This window comes from Simochromis diagramma, unplaced genomic scaffold (genome assembly GCF_900408965.1).
Source record: "Simochromis diagramma unplaced genomic scaffold, fSimDia1.1 OVJJ01000494.1, whole genome shotgun sequence".
NCBI classification, from domain to species: domain Eukaryota; kingdom Metazoa; phylum Chordata; class Actinopteri; order Cichliformes; family Cichlidae; genus Simochromis; species Simochromis diagramma.
This window is the reverse complement of record NW_024387311.1, coordinates 412,028-425,241: the sequence shown is the minus strand read 5'-3', so window position 1 is coordinate 425,241 and position 13,214 is coordinate 412,028. Positions and strand designations below refer to the sequence as shown.

At 42.6% G+C, this 13,214-nt stretch overlaps 1 long non-coding RNA gene across 1 annotated transcript; it reads left to right on the top strand.

Moving 5' to 3' along the window:
* The first annotated feature begins 1,756 nt into the window (after positions 1 to 1,756).
* On the top strand, positions 1,757 to 3,789 carry LOC120717178. Its single transcript, XR_005692106.1, has 2 exons — positions 1,757 to 3,086; positions 3,211 to 3,789. It is a non-coding gene; the product is annotated as an uncharacterized LOC120717178 (long non-coding RNA).
* The last annotated feature ends 9,425 nt before the right edge of the window (positions 3,790 to 13,214 follow it).

Here is a 13,214-nt window from a genome sequence, read left to right as displayed (position 1 = left end):
CCAACCTCCTGTCCTGTGTGGAACAAAGAATTCCCCCATTTGTTAAATCATGAATTGTGTGAGATTAACCACATTTTTTTGGAAAGCTAAATTCAGTCACACCCAGGCCTGATTCCTGCCAGATGAATCATGAAATCACTTAAATAGACCTAAAAGGCTAAAAGATTTCTAAAAGCAGCACATCATGCCACTATCTGAAGAAAAGTCTGAGGAATAAAGTGACTGACATCTGTAAGGGTAGAAAGAATTACAAAGCTCTTTGTAAAGCTTTAAGACTCCAGGAAACCACAGGAGAGCCGTTATCCACACATGAAGAAAAGCTGGGACAGTGGTGGACCTCTTCAGGGAAGTCCGGACTAACAAGATGACTCCAAGAGTCCATCAACGATTCATCCGAGAGGTAAGTGTTTCTACGTTTCTTAGTATTGTTTAGTTTGCTTGTTCTTCCTGGTTTCATCATTCCTGGTTGTGAGGTCTTGTTCATTCCAGTCTGCGTGGTCCATCATGTATGGTTGTTTCTGTCTCCCTGATCTTTCTCCCGGGCTCCATGTTTCTCAGTTAGTTATTCTGGTCTCGTGCTGATGTCATGGCACACAGCAGCAGGTCTCCCCAGCCTTGGGAAGTGAAGTAAAAATGTAAATGTTCTCTTCAGAGATGTTTGAAAGATAAATGATACAGTAACAGTTCTGAAGTTGCAATTTTCATAGTTTGCTTGTAAAAGCATTGACACGTGATGCATTGTGTTGTTATCAGGTGTGTTTTGTTAATGAGCATCTGTGCAGCATTACACATCTTATTTCAGAGGTCTCGTCCTTTATTTCTGTCGTGGTTTGATTATGTTCACCGTACGTCCTTGAAAATGACCCATAGCTTTTGCTAAAGTATCCAAAGAGTTGCAGGATCCCAGCAGGGCGTAATGCTGTAGTATCCCACGACTGGAATGTCTGTCTAAGCTGCTGGACTGGGACAGCGGCATTCTGATCATATGCACAGGCATGAGTCAGGAGAGACGTGCGACTGAGCACCGGGGAAACACTAAGCTTCAGGGTCAGCTTAGCCCGCATGTATTTGCTTAGCTGCTAAAGGCTAGGTGAGGAAAGAGACCACACCCCCATGCCAGCAGGTTTTCAGCTACATCAGGTTTCTGACTACTGAATCACCTGATTATCTGACCTTTGACCTTTGTGAGGAAGGAGAGAATAAAACAGCTGCTTCTCTCATATTCTACAGAGCAGTCCACACAGTGTCCTCCATCCATCCTGCCTTTCTGTCGCCACCTCAGCCAGGTGACAGATGTTTGTACGGTTCCTCATCTCAGGCCGGCTGCGAGAGAGCAGCTCTCGTCCAAGTCTGCTGAGGACGAGAAGCTAGTTTGGGACTCTTTACCATTTATTGAGAGAGCAGAAGTAAAAACTGAAGCTTTTTAATATATGGAGTCTCATCAAAAGTCTCATTAAAAGTAATGCAAACGGTATATAAACACTGAAAGCACAAAGTAAATATACCAGCTGCCTGAGGGTCTCTGTTTCCGTCGCCAGTCTTCATTCAAGCTTCGATCTCCAGCAGTGTGACTCTGAAGTGCTGCACCGTATGTTTGTATGTTTCCTCCCCAACAAACAACAATGTTGACCAAAAGTTTTGCACCGTCAAAGCCAACAGCTCATGCCTTTGCTTTCATTCTATAATACTGGATTTATTTTTCTACAACGGTTTGAACTTTGAGAGTTTAAACAAGAGAGAAAAGTGTGAAAATGTTCACGCCTGTCTGAGAAAAGTGTATAAAGTGTGTAGTGAGGGGTTTAACAGCCTAAAACATCTATAATAGTTGTAAAAAACAAAACAAAACGTTGTCTACTGTGCAGGTTTCAGCTATCGCAGGTTACTTTGAGAACATAACTGTGGCGATAAACGAGGGACCGCTGTAGTGCAGTTTTTTTATTATGAATTCTACAGCTGGTTGGTGTTTGGATGGTTTGTCGTAGTCTTTTTCTGTTATACACAGACATATATCTTCCCTCAGTGCTCGCTGTCCTCCTGTGTCTAGTGTCCTGTTATTGGTTCATTTGTTTCCTCAGTTTATTCCCTCTCTGTCTCATGTTTGTTTTGCCTCCTTTTCGTGTCTGCCTCTGTCGTTCTCTTCCTGTCCCTCACTTTCTCTTACTGCTCTCTGTCTCTTGGCTCGGTCTGCCAAATGTGCTATTGTCTTCCCATGTAAAGTCGTGTGTCTGAGTCTCAGTGTGTGTTTCTCGTACTTCCTGTTTTATTCTGATAGGCATTTGTCCTCTGTGCATCACGCTGTTTTGCTTCTGCTGTCTCATCAGTTAGATTATGTCCAGCCGTGTTCCCCTGGCGTTTCCTCTCTGCCCTGATTTCCTGTGTGCATATATTGTCTGCATTTCCTCCTCTTCTGTGTGGTCTGTCTATTCAGTGCTTCTTGTTCTTGTCTGCAGCTTTAGTTCTATATTATTCTGGAAGTTTAGCAGCAAAGCTGCAGTGAGTTCAGCCCTGCATCTGTTTGTATTTCGGGTCCTATCCTGCTGCCTCACACAGCACAACCTGACTCACAGGATTCTAATACATACGTCTTGCATATATAAAGACATTTGGTTCAGTTCTGCTGACTATAGCGAGGAAAAAGAGGATGTGTCCATGTACAGGAATAAATACAACTGCATTTCTGTGACCAGTTTAAGTCATGAGCCCAACTATGCTGCTACATAGAACTGAATGCTCTTCAACACTGCTGTAACAGACAGAGGAGGGCCAGGCCTTATTAAATGAGCATGACAAACCAAGATGACAAAGCATGCATGGTTAAGTCAAGTGAGATTTGAGAAGAAAGCAGAAACCTGACCCGCTGAATGATAAAACAGTTTATACTGCAGTCACACTGTACTGCAGGTATGAGGAGGAAAAACATCCATGCCTTTGTCAGGCCCACAGTCCACATTCCCCAGAGAGGTGTGACACTTTCAGGTGTGTACGGCTGTCACATTCAGGAAGGGTGGTGCTCTGCTGGAATGACAGGTATGACACCAACAGAGTTTCAAATGCGTGGGTGAAGCCAGGTGTGGTGCCATGCAGTGGTGAGGTGTTCTTTTTAAGAAGTGTAGACTGTGGTTTTATCATTTTGATAGTTTTTAAAGGCTGCTTTATAAATTATTTGTTGTATATTTTATTGTTTATTTGCTTTTTTCATTATGACATCAGTGCTTTGCTGCTCAGAGGTAGATGGCGATCATGACGGAGCCAGCAGCACAGGTGAAGTTGTCCTTTGGGCCCAACCCTGCGTCTCATGAGTCCTGCTGTCTTCCCGTGGACAATGACATGGGTAATAAAGTTGGACTCACCACTCGTAGTAGTGCAAATGAATGAATTCATTCCTAAAACAATTCCACTGAATAAACCAGCGGATGGCGGTGAACCTGTGTCTTCTGGGAGCACCCTGAGGTCTAGGGTCCAGGCACCTGGCTACCTCAGCTTCCACCCTGCACAGATAACCAGGAGGCTTTTTCAGTCAGGAACCTGTAAACTGAGGGTGTGGGTGTTATTTCAAAAGTACGTCACAACTCAGGTGTGGAAAATACAGACAGACTTTATTATGTGATAGAGACCGAGAACACAGCACAGTAGAGAAATGGTGATAAATTCTGGTAATGTTGGTAAATTGGTAGTAGTCAGCACATTAAAGTAAAAGGCAAATGTTTTCTCTGTACTCATGTCAATATTTCCACCACTGTCGAGGTTTGGTTTCACATAATAATGATAAAGCAGAACATTTGAAAACAATCACCGTGTTTGCCTTCATGTAACACCTGCTTTGGGAGCTTTTTAATCTGAGCCCTGTTGTCACAGATCTAGGAGAAGGACCTTTTATGGTCATTGTGTTTTCTATACTGAATGGTGCACTTGTCATGGTTCTGGGTCATTTTGAGCCAATATTTTGAGTTTTGTGCCTTTTTTGTATTATGTTCTAATTTATATAATTATATATCTTAGGATTCAGTTAGCTCTGTGTTTAAGTTTGGTTTCCCTGTTTAGTTCTTGTCGGTTTAGCTTGTTGTTGTCTATGTCGTGTCTTCAGTGTGTGAGTCTGTCGTGTCTGTCGTGCTTAAGTCTCCCTCGTTCTTTGTGTGTCTTAGTCGTGTCTTTGTCTCCCGTGTCCCCTCGACCCCTCTGTCAACCTCGTGTTGTCACAGTCTACGTCTCACTGCGTTTCCTGTTTTATTTTGACAGTCTCGTGTTCCATGTTCAGTGTGTTTAGTTTTGCTTCCCTGTGGTGTTGTGTTGATTTGTGTCAGCCAGAGATGGGCAGTAACGCGTTACTTGTAACGCGTTACTGTAATCTGATTACTTTTTTCAGGTAACGAGTAAAGTAAGGGATTACTATTACAAAAACGGTAATTAGATTACCGTTACTTTCCCGTAGGAACGCTGCGTTACTGCGTTACTAAAACCGTGATTTTTTTGCGAGAATGTCTCATGACAGTGACGTAAGCGAGTGCGACGTTCGTGACAACAGCTGTGTGCAGATCAACAATGGATCATATATCGAGTGCAGAGAGAGTATGAGCGTGCAGCGTTTAAAGCGTGGAAGTACTGACCTTACTTTGAGTTTGATTCCATAAAAAGTGACAAAAACATTAGTGTCCGCTGTGCGTGGGAAGAAAACTTCTTTTTACAGCGAAAAAACCCCTAAACTTCCGAGCAAGCACCGAGTGCGCAACGACGTAATGGGAAATTCACAGAGAAACTCGCGGATTCTTCCACTGACCGCTGCGGCACACCTGCACCAGGGTAAACCTCCGCCTACCCCACTCCTGCTATACAGGTGAAAATAGAGCAACAGGACCGCTGAGTCTTTGACTTTATTTATTTTCTGCTGTGTTGTACTTGCATCTATTTGAAAGACTGAGTGTAAACACAAAAAATATTTTATTTTATGTGCTGGAATGTGCAGAAAATAGGTTTAAATGTTAAACTAATTTCTTCCAGTCAGTAAATGTTGCATATAATTAAATTTTTGCTTGATGCATAAAGTTAAAAGATTAAAACTAATAAAACAAGTTTTAAAAAGAGACTTTTCCATTTGATTACATTTTGTATGATGGATTATGTAGAAAAAGTAGAATTGGGCTGAAAGATCTATCGCTTTATCACCTCTTCAGGTTGTAAATCGTGTTTTTAAAAAGTAACTAAGTAACTAAGTAACTAAGTAATTAATTACTTTTGAAAATAAGTCATCAGTAAAGTAACGGGATTACTTTTTTGGGGGAGTAATCGGTAATTAGTTACTGATTACTTTTTTCAAGTAACTTGACCAACACTGGTGTCAGCTGTGTTCCCCATGTGTTTCCACTTCCCTCGTTTCCCTTCTGTCTATTTAAGTCCTCTGTCTCCCAGTGTCAGGTTGTGTGTTTCCCATGACTTATGTTCCAGGAGTCCGTGTCTCAGGTCCAGGATTCACATTCAGGGTGTTTCTGTGTTTAATTTTAGTTTATCCACTTTAGGGTTTTGTTTAGTTTTGCCTTTGCACTTTGTTTTGTATTTTTTCTACCAGCCTTATTAGATTCCATCTCACCTCCACACAGTCTGCATCCACAGACCGTGACAGCACTACCGAAGTACCATGTACCCATCAACTGTTATAAGAATAAGAATGGGTGAAGTGTCTTGCCCAAGGACACAACGACAGAGACTGTCCAAGCTGGGGCTCGAACCAGCAACCTTCCGAGGCGAACTCCCAACTCTGTACTCCCAATATATATATATATATATATATATATATATATATATTGTCTTAATTCAATAAGCACAAATCAGAGCTGGATATAAAAAAGCAAACAGATATAGAAAGCAAACAAAAAAACACTTAAAGAAGGAATGCTGCATGGGCTCGGTGAGATTTACAGAAGAAGAAACTAGATATGTTGCAATGGGAACACAAATGAGTTTTTAGACCAGCTGAGCATACACCAGTTAAGTAAACTTTTTATTAAATCATATGAGGGGTTACAAATGCATCAAAAATGAAATAAAAGTGCAAAAAGTGGGACCTCACCCTGGCCCGATACTCAGAGAGATGAAACCACACCCATCTGAATTCCAGAATGGGACACAGACAGAGAAACTTTGTGACACTTTCTGCTGTCTGCTGTCTCTGACACACACACACACACACACACACACAGACACACACACACGCACGCACGCACGCACACACACACACACACACACACACACACAGTGATGGGCGTGTGCAGCTACAGCTCATCAGGGACAGGGGTGTGCCACTTTTCAGGTTTAAGCAAACATGCTCACTTACACATCTATTCTTATTGTCACAGACACACTGAAGCACTTCAAAACTCTGCTCCACCCTTTGCTGCTTCGCATTATTCAAATAGTCTGTTGGGAACCAGGTGACTCCACCCTGCCCTTAAATATGTGGTCCTCTCTGTAAACATTCCTCCTGACTCCATTAGTGTAATGATCAGCATCAGATTAGCACATCAGGTAACATAGCAACACAATGACAAATATGTGTTTTATTAATGTGATGAAACTATATTAGTAAATGGTAATATAAACTGTGACTCCCTTACTCCCTTTATGCTCCTCCTCTGTGGGGCAAGCTGCAGTGCTGTGACAGCTTATGGACATCTGCATTCGTACTGGTGTTGTGCCAAAAAGGCACTGGTGGTGCTGCATAAATGACATGTTTTTGCCTCTTTCATCACTTTGTATGCAATAACACCTGGTGATTGATGCACTTTTAGGACTGCCTTTCACATGTTACCTTTTAGGCTTAGGTTGATGTGGAATAATGACTCCTCTCGAATGTGTCAAAGCAAAGGTAACGAGCATGTTTGGAGTAGAAATGATAGATATTTGTGTTAAAATGTGGGGAGTAAATGTATCTGTACACTTAAGAAAAGTACAGATACCTGAAAATTTTACTGTACAGTAACAAAGTATTTGTACTTCATCACTTCCCACCTCTACACTTGCCCAAGGATACTTTGGCAGGCCAACTGATGCAGCCAAGGATTGAACTGCCAACCTCCTGAGTAGCAGATGGCCCTCTCAAACTAAAGCTACTCAGCTCTCATTTTAAACATACAACAGTGAAAGTCTCTTTCCTTTCACTCCAAAGCTAAACACCAATTTGCATCCATCTTTTACTTTACTGCCATCTTGTGGCTGCAAGCAGTGCTTAGAAGTAAAGCTGCGTCTGTGAAGCTTCTCAAGCTGACTTTGGTTTGTAATCCTCTGGTCTCTGACAGGGGCTGATGGGAGACTACTGTGCAGTGCATGACAAGCTGGCACTGGCTCTACTTTCACAGCTCTGAGATCAGTTATTATCTGTGCTTTGTGTGCAAACAGGACTAGCATTAGCAAAGAAACAAGCTTCACTGTAGCCAAAGTTTACGTATTAGCCTTGGCCAACATGTGTGATGTAGAGGAGTGACAGTGCAGTGTAAAAACTTTATTTGTTTAGCACATTAACAAAGAAAGCCTTGATGATGGAGACGGGCACTCCTGTTTACTCACACAGACAAAGGTGAGCAGGGACGCCTGTAGCAGCGCTTTCAGATTAGCCTCTATGACAAATCACTCGACTGACTGACTGTACGCCACTGCCTTTAACCAGCGTTTTTGCTAATATACCACCTTCATTTTGAATTAATATTTTGAATCATCCACTTTTTTACACTTAGCCATGTCACACAGTGCCCAGCTTTGTGTTGTTAATGTATCTCAATATGCTTTAAAAGTGAAGAAAGAGGCCATTTGTGTGCCTGCTCAGCTTTCTGTCAGACTCACCACATACTCCCAGTCTGCTCTCAGTCAAAACACAAGTCTTTATAGGATTTCTCATATTTCTTCACATTCTGTTGATAATTGCAGCTGTTTTTTAACTGACTCTAAGAACCTCATATAAATTTTAATAAGACAGTGGAATGAAGGAAACAGTTTGCTTACTTGTATTTCAGCTGCTGTCCTACTGCCGTAAATCCTTTAGGTGTCACGACAACAGGTCATCGGCCACCATCTCACCCTATCCCAGCATCCTCTGTCACACCAGCCCTCTGAATGTCCTCCTTCATTACATCCATGAGTCTTATCTGAGGTTTCCTTCCTGCCTAGCAGCTCCATCTTCATCATCCTTTGTCTGATGTACCCCCTCTCCCTCCTCTTCACACGTCCAAACTATCTCAGCCTCGTTATTCCAACTTTGCCTCGAAATATCTCAACCTGAGCTGTCCCCCTGATGGACTCATTTCTAATCCTATCCATCATGCTCACTCCCGCCTCTTACCTTCCCTTTCCTTCTTGCTGCTATCCTTTAGTCACAAATCACCCTGGATACCCATCTCCACCCACTCCACCCTGCCTACGTTCCCTTATTCACGTCTCTTGTGCACTGTCTGTTGCTTTGGATTATCTCAGGCTTTTAGACGTATCCAAATTATTCACTACCTGTGCTCTTTGCTGGTACATCTGTCTCCCTCTCATGTATTCTGTCTTGCTTCTACGGACCTTCAACTAGTTTTATTCACTCAAACACAGGGCGAGGGAGTGAGCGTGGTAAGCTGTGAACAGAGGGAGAGTGTGGTTAGAGATGATGCAGGGGGAGCTAGACTGGAGAGGTGAGTGATATTGGAGTCTTACTTGGCAGGTGAAGTGTAAAAGGCTCTGGGGGAGGTGAATAGCCAGGTGAGCTCCTAGAGTGCTGAGCAAGTGAGATGATTCCAGCCTTGTTTTTCCAGAGATCCACAAGAGACGGTGTCAGGAGGACATGCAGGTGGAAATGATGAATGGTGTGAACCTGAGAGGTGAAGAATCAGCAACAAAACCAGAGCCCTGCTGTGGACACCAGCATTCAGAGGATCTTGAGCTGAAGGGGAGTGGTGATGGTAGGACGGGGTAACTAAAAGCACAAAGAAAGCGAGGTAAGTACGAGACTTTAACGAGGAGCATGAACCGATGAGTAGGGCTGGGTATCGTCACTGATTTCTAGAATCGATTCAATTCCGATTCACAAGGTCCCGAATCGATTCTATCCATGATTCGATTTAATTCGATTCGATTCGATTCGATTTGAATCTGGGAAATTTTGACAGTCAGAAATATTATAATTCAGATCAGTACATTTACATATTTTTGTATCTATTAAAAGGAAGCTGACACACGCAAGACTTTATCACAGGTGTGAGCATCACAGCAGAGGCCTTTGTGTCAAAGTAGCTGAAGATAAAACACAGAAAAACATGAAGGTGATTTTCCTGGCCTGGATTTTATAAAAATATTCTGCAGTACATCAAAAACGAAAGAAAACCATTAATCAACACATGAACATCACCTCTGAAGTTACAGCGGTTTTATTAGAGACACGGCGTTTTGACTTTTGCTTAATTTTAAAAAGTTTACATTTGTTCAATATTGAACGGCAGAAATTAGGTTTACTTTTCGGAAGTAAGTAAAAGGGAAAAAAAAACGTCGGCCGACAGCCTGTAAACAACGGTAGACTGGTGCGTAACAAGCAAGCGAATAATGCAGAAAAGAGAGAGAGAGAGAGAGAGAGCTGTGCATGAAGTGTGATTTTTATCCTGAAAAGTCAGCAAAAGTCAGAGGGAATTCATGACGATGTTTATGTGAAGCGTAGTTTGGATCTTCTTTTGCTGCTGGTTCGGTCAATATTGTTTGGAGAGAGATAAAACTAACAGCCATATGATCAGCGCAAAAAGGGCGTAAACACACAGCGCGGACCCGCAGATCAGAATCAGCGAGCTGTCGGCTTTCAGCCCCGACCGTCAGCTGAGAAAGGCGATATCTCACTGATTCTGATCCGCGGGTCGCGCTGTGTGTTTACGTCTTTGTGCAGAAGCCGTGTACCTGCTCTCATTTACTGTCTTAGCTATTTGGTGGTTGTTGAAATTTTGTGATCTTTCACCTGAGATTCTGGCATTTCGGGCAAAATAAATTAATATTAAAAAATCGATTCAGGATTTTAATGAATCGATTTTACGTTATCCAAGCCAGAATCGATTTTAATCAATAAATCGATTATAAAAACCCACCCCTACCGATGAGGCCTTTTACAAGTGATGCAACGTCTGACACTGAAGCCCAGAGGCCTGTGTAGAGTAAAGGGGTCCATACGTATGGTTCTTCATATTGTTCTACTATCTGTAGTGTTCTTTCTCAGCATGAAGCCATACAGGGAGTGCAGAATTATTAGGCAAATGAGTATTTTGTCCACATCATCCTCTTCATGCATGTTGTCTTACTCCAAGCTGTATAGGCTCGAAAGCCTACTACCAATTAAGCATATTAGGTGATGTGCATCTCTGTAATGAGAAGGGGTGTGGTCTAATGACATCAACACCCTATATCAGGTGTGCATAATTATTAGGCAACGTCCTTTCCTTTGGCAAAATGGGTCAAAAGAAGGACTTGACAGGCTCAGAAAAGTCAAAAATAGTGAGATATCTTGCAGAGGGATGCAGCAGTCTCAAAATTGCAAAGCTTCTGAAGCGTGATCATCGAACAATCAAGCGTTTCATTCAAAATAGTCAACAGGGTCGCAAGAAGCGTGTGGAAAAACCAAGGCGCAAAATAACTGCCCATGAACTGAGAAAAGTCAAGCGTGCAGCTGCCAAGATGCCACTTGCCACCAGTTTGGCCATATTTCAGAGCTGCAACATCACTGGAGTGCCCAAAAGCACAAGGTGTGCAATACTCAGAGACATGGCCAAGGTAAGAAAGGCTGAAAGACGACCACCACTGAACAAGACACACAAGCTGAAACGTCAAGACTGGGCCAAGAAATATCTCAAGACTGGTTTTTCTAAGGTTTTATGGACTGATGAAATGAGAGTGAGTCTTGATGGGCCAGATGGATGGGCCCGTGGCTGGATTGGTAAAGGGCAGAGAGCTCCAGTCCGACTCAGACGCCAGCAAGGTGGAGGTGGAGTACTGGTTTGGGCTGGTATCATCAAAGATGAGCTTGTGGGGCCTTTTCGGGTTGAGGATGGAGTCAAGCTCAACTCCCAGTCCTACTGCCAGTTTCTGGAAGACACCTTCTTCAAGCAGTGGTACAGGAAGAAGTCTGCATCCTTCAAGAAAAACATGATTTTCATGCAGGACAATGCTCCATCACACGCGTCCAAGTACTCCACAGCGTGGCTGGCAAGAAAGGGTATAAAAGAAGAAAAACTAATGACATGGCCTCCTTGTTCACCTGATCTGAACCCCATTGAGAACCTGTGGTCCATCATCAAATGTGAGATTTACAAGGAGGGAAAACAGTACACCTCTCTGAACAGTGTCTGGGAGGCTGTGGCTGCTGCTGCACGCAATGTTGATGGTGAACAGATCAAAACACTGACAGAATCCATGGATGGCAGGCTTTTGAGTGTCTTTGCAAAGAAAGGTGGCTATATTGGTCGCTGATTTGTTTTTGTTTTGTTTTTGAATGTCAGAAATGTATATTTGTGAATGTGGAGATGTTATATTGGTTTCACTGGTAAAAATAAATAATTGAAATGGGTATATATTTGTTTTTTGTTAAGTTGCCTAATAATTATGCACAGTAATAGTCACCTGCACACACAGATATCCCCCTAAAATAGCTCAAACTAAAAACAAACTAAAAACTACTTCCAAAAACATTCAGCTTTGATATTAATGAGTTTTTTGGGTTCATTGAGAACATGGTTGTTGTTCAATAATAACATTATTCCTCAAAAATACAACTTGCCTAATAATTCTGCACTCCCTGTACTGCTGCTTACTGATCATGACTTGTGTTCTGAACTGCCTCTTCCAGATCGCAGATGCAATTCCACTCACTCCATCTGTCCTTTTGCATTTCTTGTCCTTGATACAATGCCTCTTCATCTCTGCTCTCTTCACCAGTCCATTGAAGTCTGCTCCAATCATCACTGACCACTCCCCTTTAGAATATATAGGCTTGTGGGCCCTCCATGGCTGGGAATATCAGGAAAAACACTTGGAACACACAGCGCAACACAACAAGGAACACATCCAGACAGAGGCTTTTAAGATACAGCATGACCTAAACAGGGAAATGAGACAAAAGCATTAAATAGGGAGTGCTGAGGGAACAGAATAAAAATGCAACTGCAATAGGAAACAACATACAAAACTCAAACAATAAACTAGAGAACTTCTAGGAAAGTATAAAAAAGCAAGGAATACAAACAGCCTCATATATAAAAAAGTTTTCAGTTTCATTCAACTTTATTTACACAGCGCCAAATCACAACAACAGTCGCTTCAAGGTGCTTTATATTGTACAGTAAACCCTACAATAATACATACAGAGAAAAACCCAACAATCATATGACCCCCTATGAGCAGCACTTTGGCAACAGTGGGAAGGAAAAACTCCCTTTTAACAGGAAGAAACCTCCGGCAGAACCAGGCTCAGGGAGGGGCGGGGCCATCTGCTGCGACCGGTTGGGGTGAGAGAAGGAAGACAGGATAAAGACATGCTGTGGAAGAGAGACAGAGGTTAATAACAGATATGATTCAATGCAGAGAGGTCTGTTAACACATAGTGAGTGAGAAAGGTGACTGGAAGGGAAAAACTCAATGCATCGTGGGAATCCCCAGCAGCCTACGTCTATTGCAGCATAACTAAGGGAGGATTCAGGGTCACCTGGTCCAGCCCTAACTATATGCTTTAGCAAAAAGGAAAGTTTGAAGCCTGATCTTAAAAGCAGAAAAGAGCTGAGGAAAGCCCCAGGCCCCGCCAAGCAGCCCCCGGGAGCAAGCCAGTACAAACCCGAACACCCAGCCCTGGACATCGAGAACCATCAATGCACCAACGGGTGAGGGCATCTGATTATTTAAGACCTTGTATGTGAGGAGCAGGATTTTGAATTCTGGATTTAACAGGAAGCCAATGAAGGGAATCTGCTCTCTCTTTCTAGTCCCTGTCAGGAAGACAGGAAGAACGCAGTCTTACATATTTGTTTAATATGTGCATTGAAGGACATGTCCTGGTCAAAAATGACTCCAAGGTTCCTCACAGTGTTACTGGAGGCCAAGGTAATGCCATCCAGAGTAAGAATCTGGTTAGATACCATATTTCTAAGCTTTTCAGGGCCGAGTACAATAACCTCAGTTTGATCTGAAGTAAGAAGCAGAAAGTTAGCGGCCATCCAGGTCTTTATGTCTTT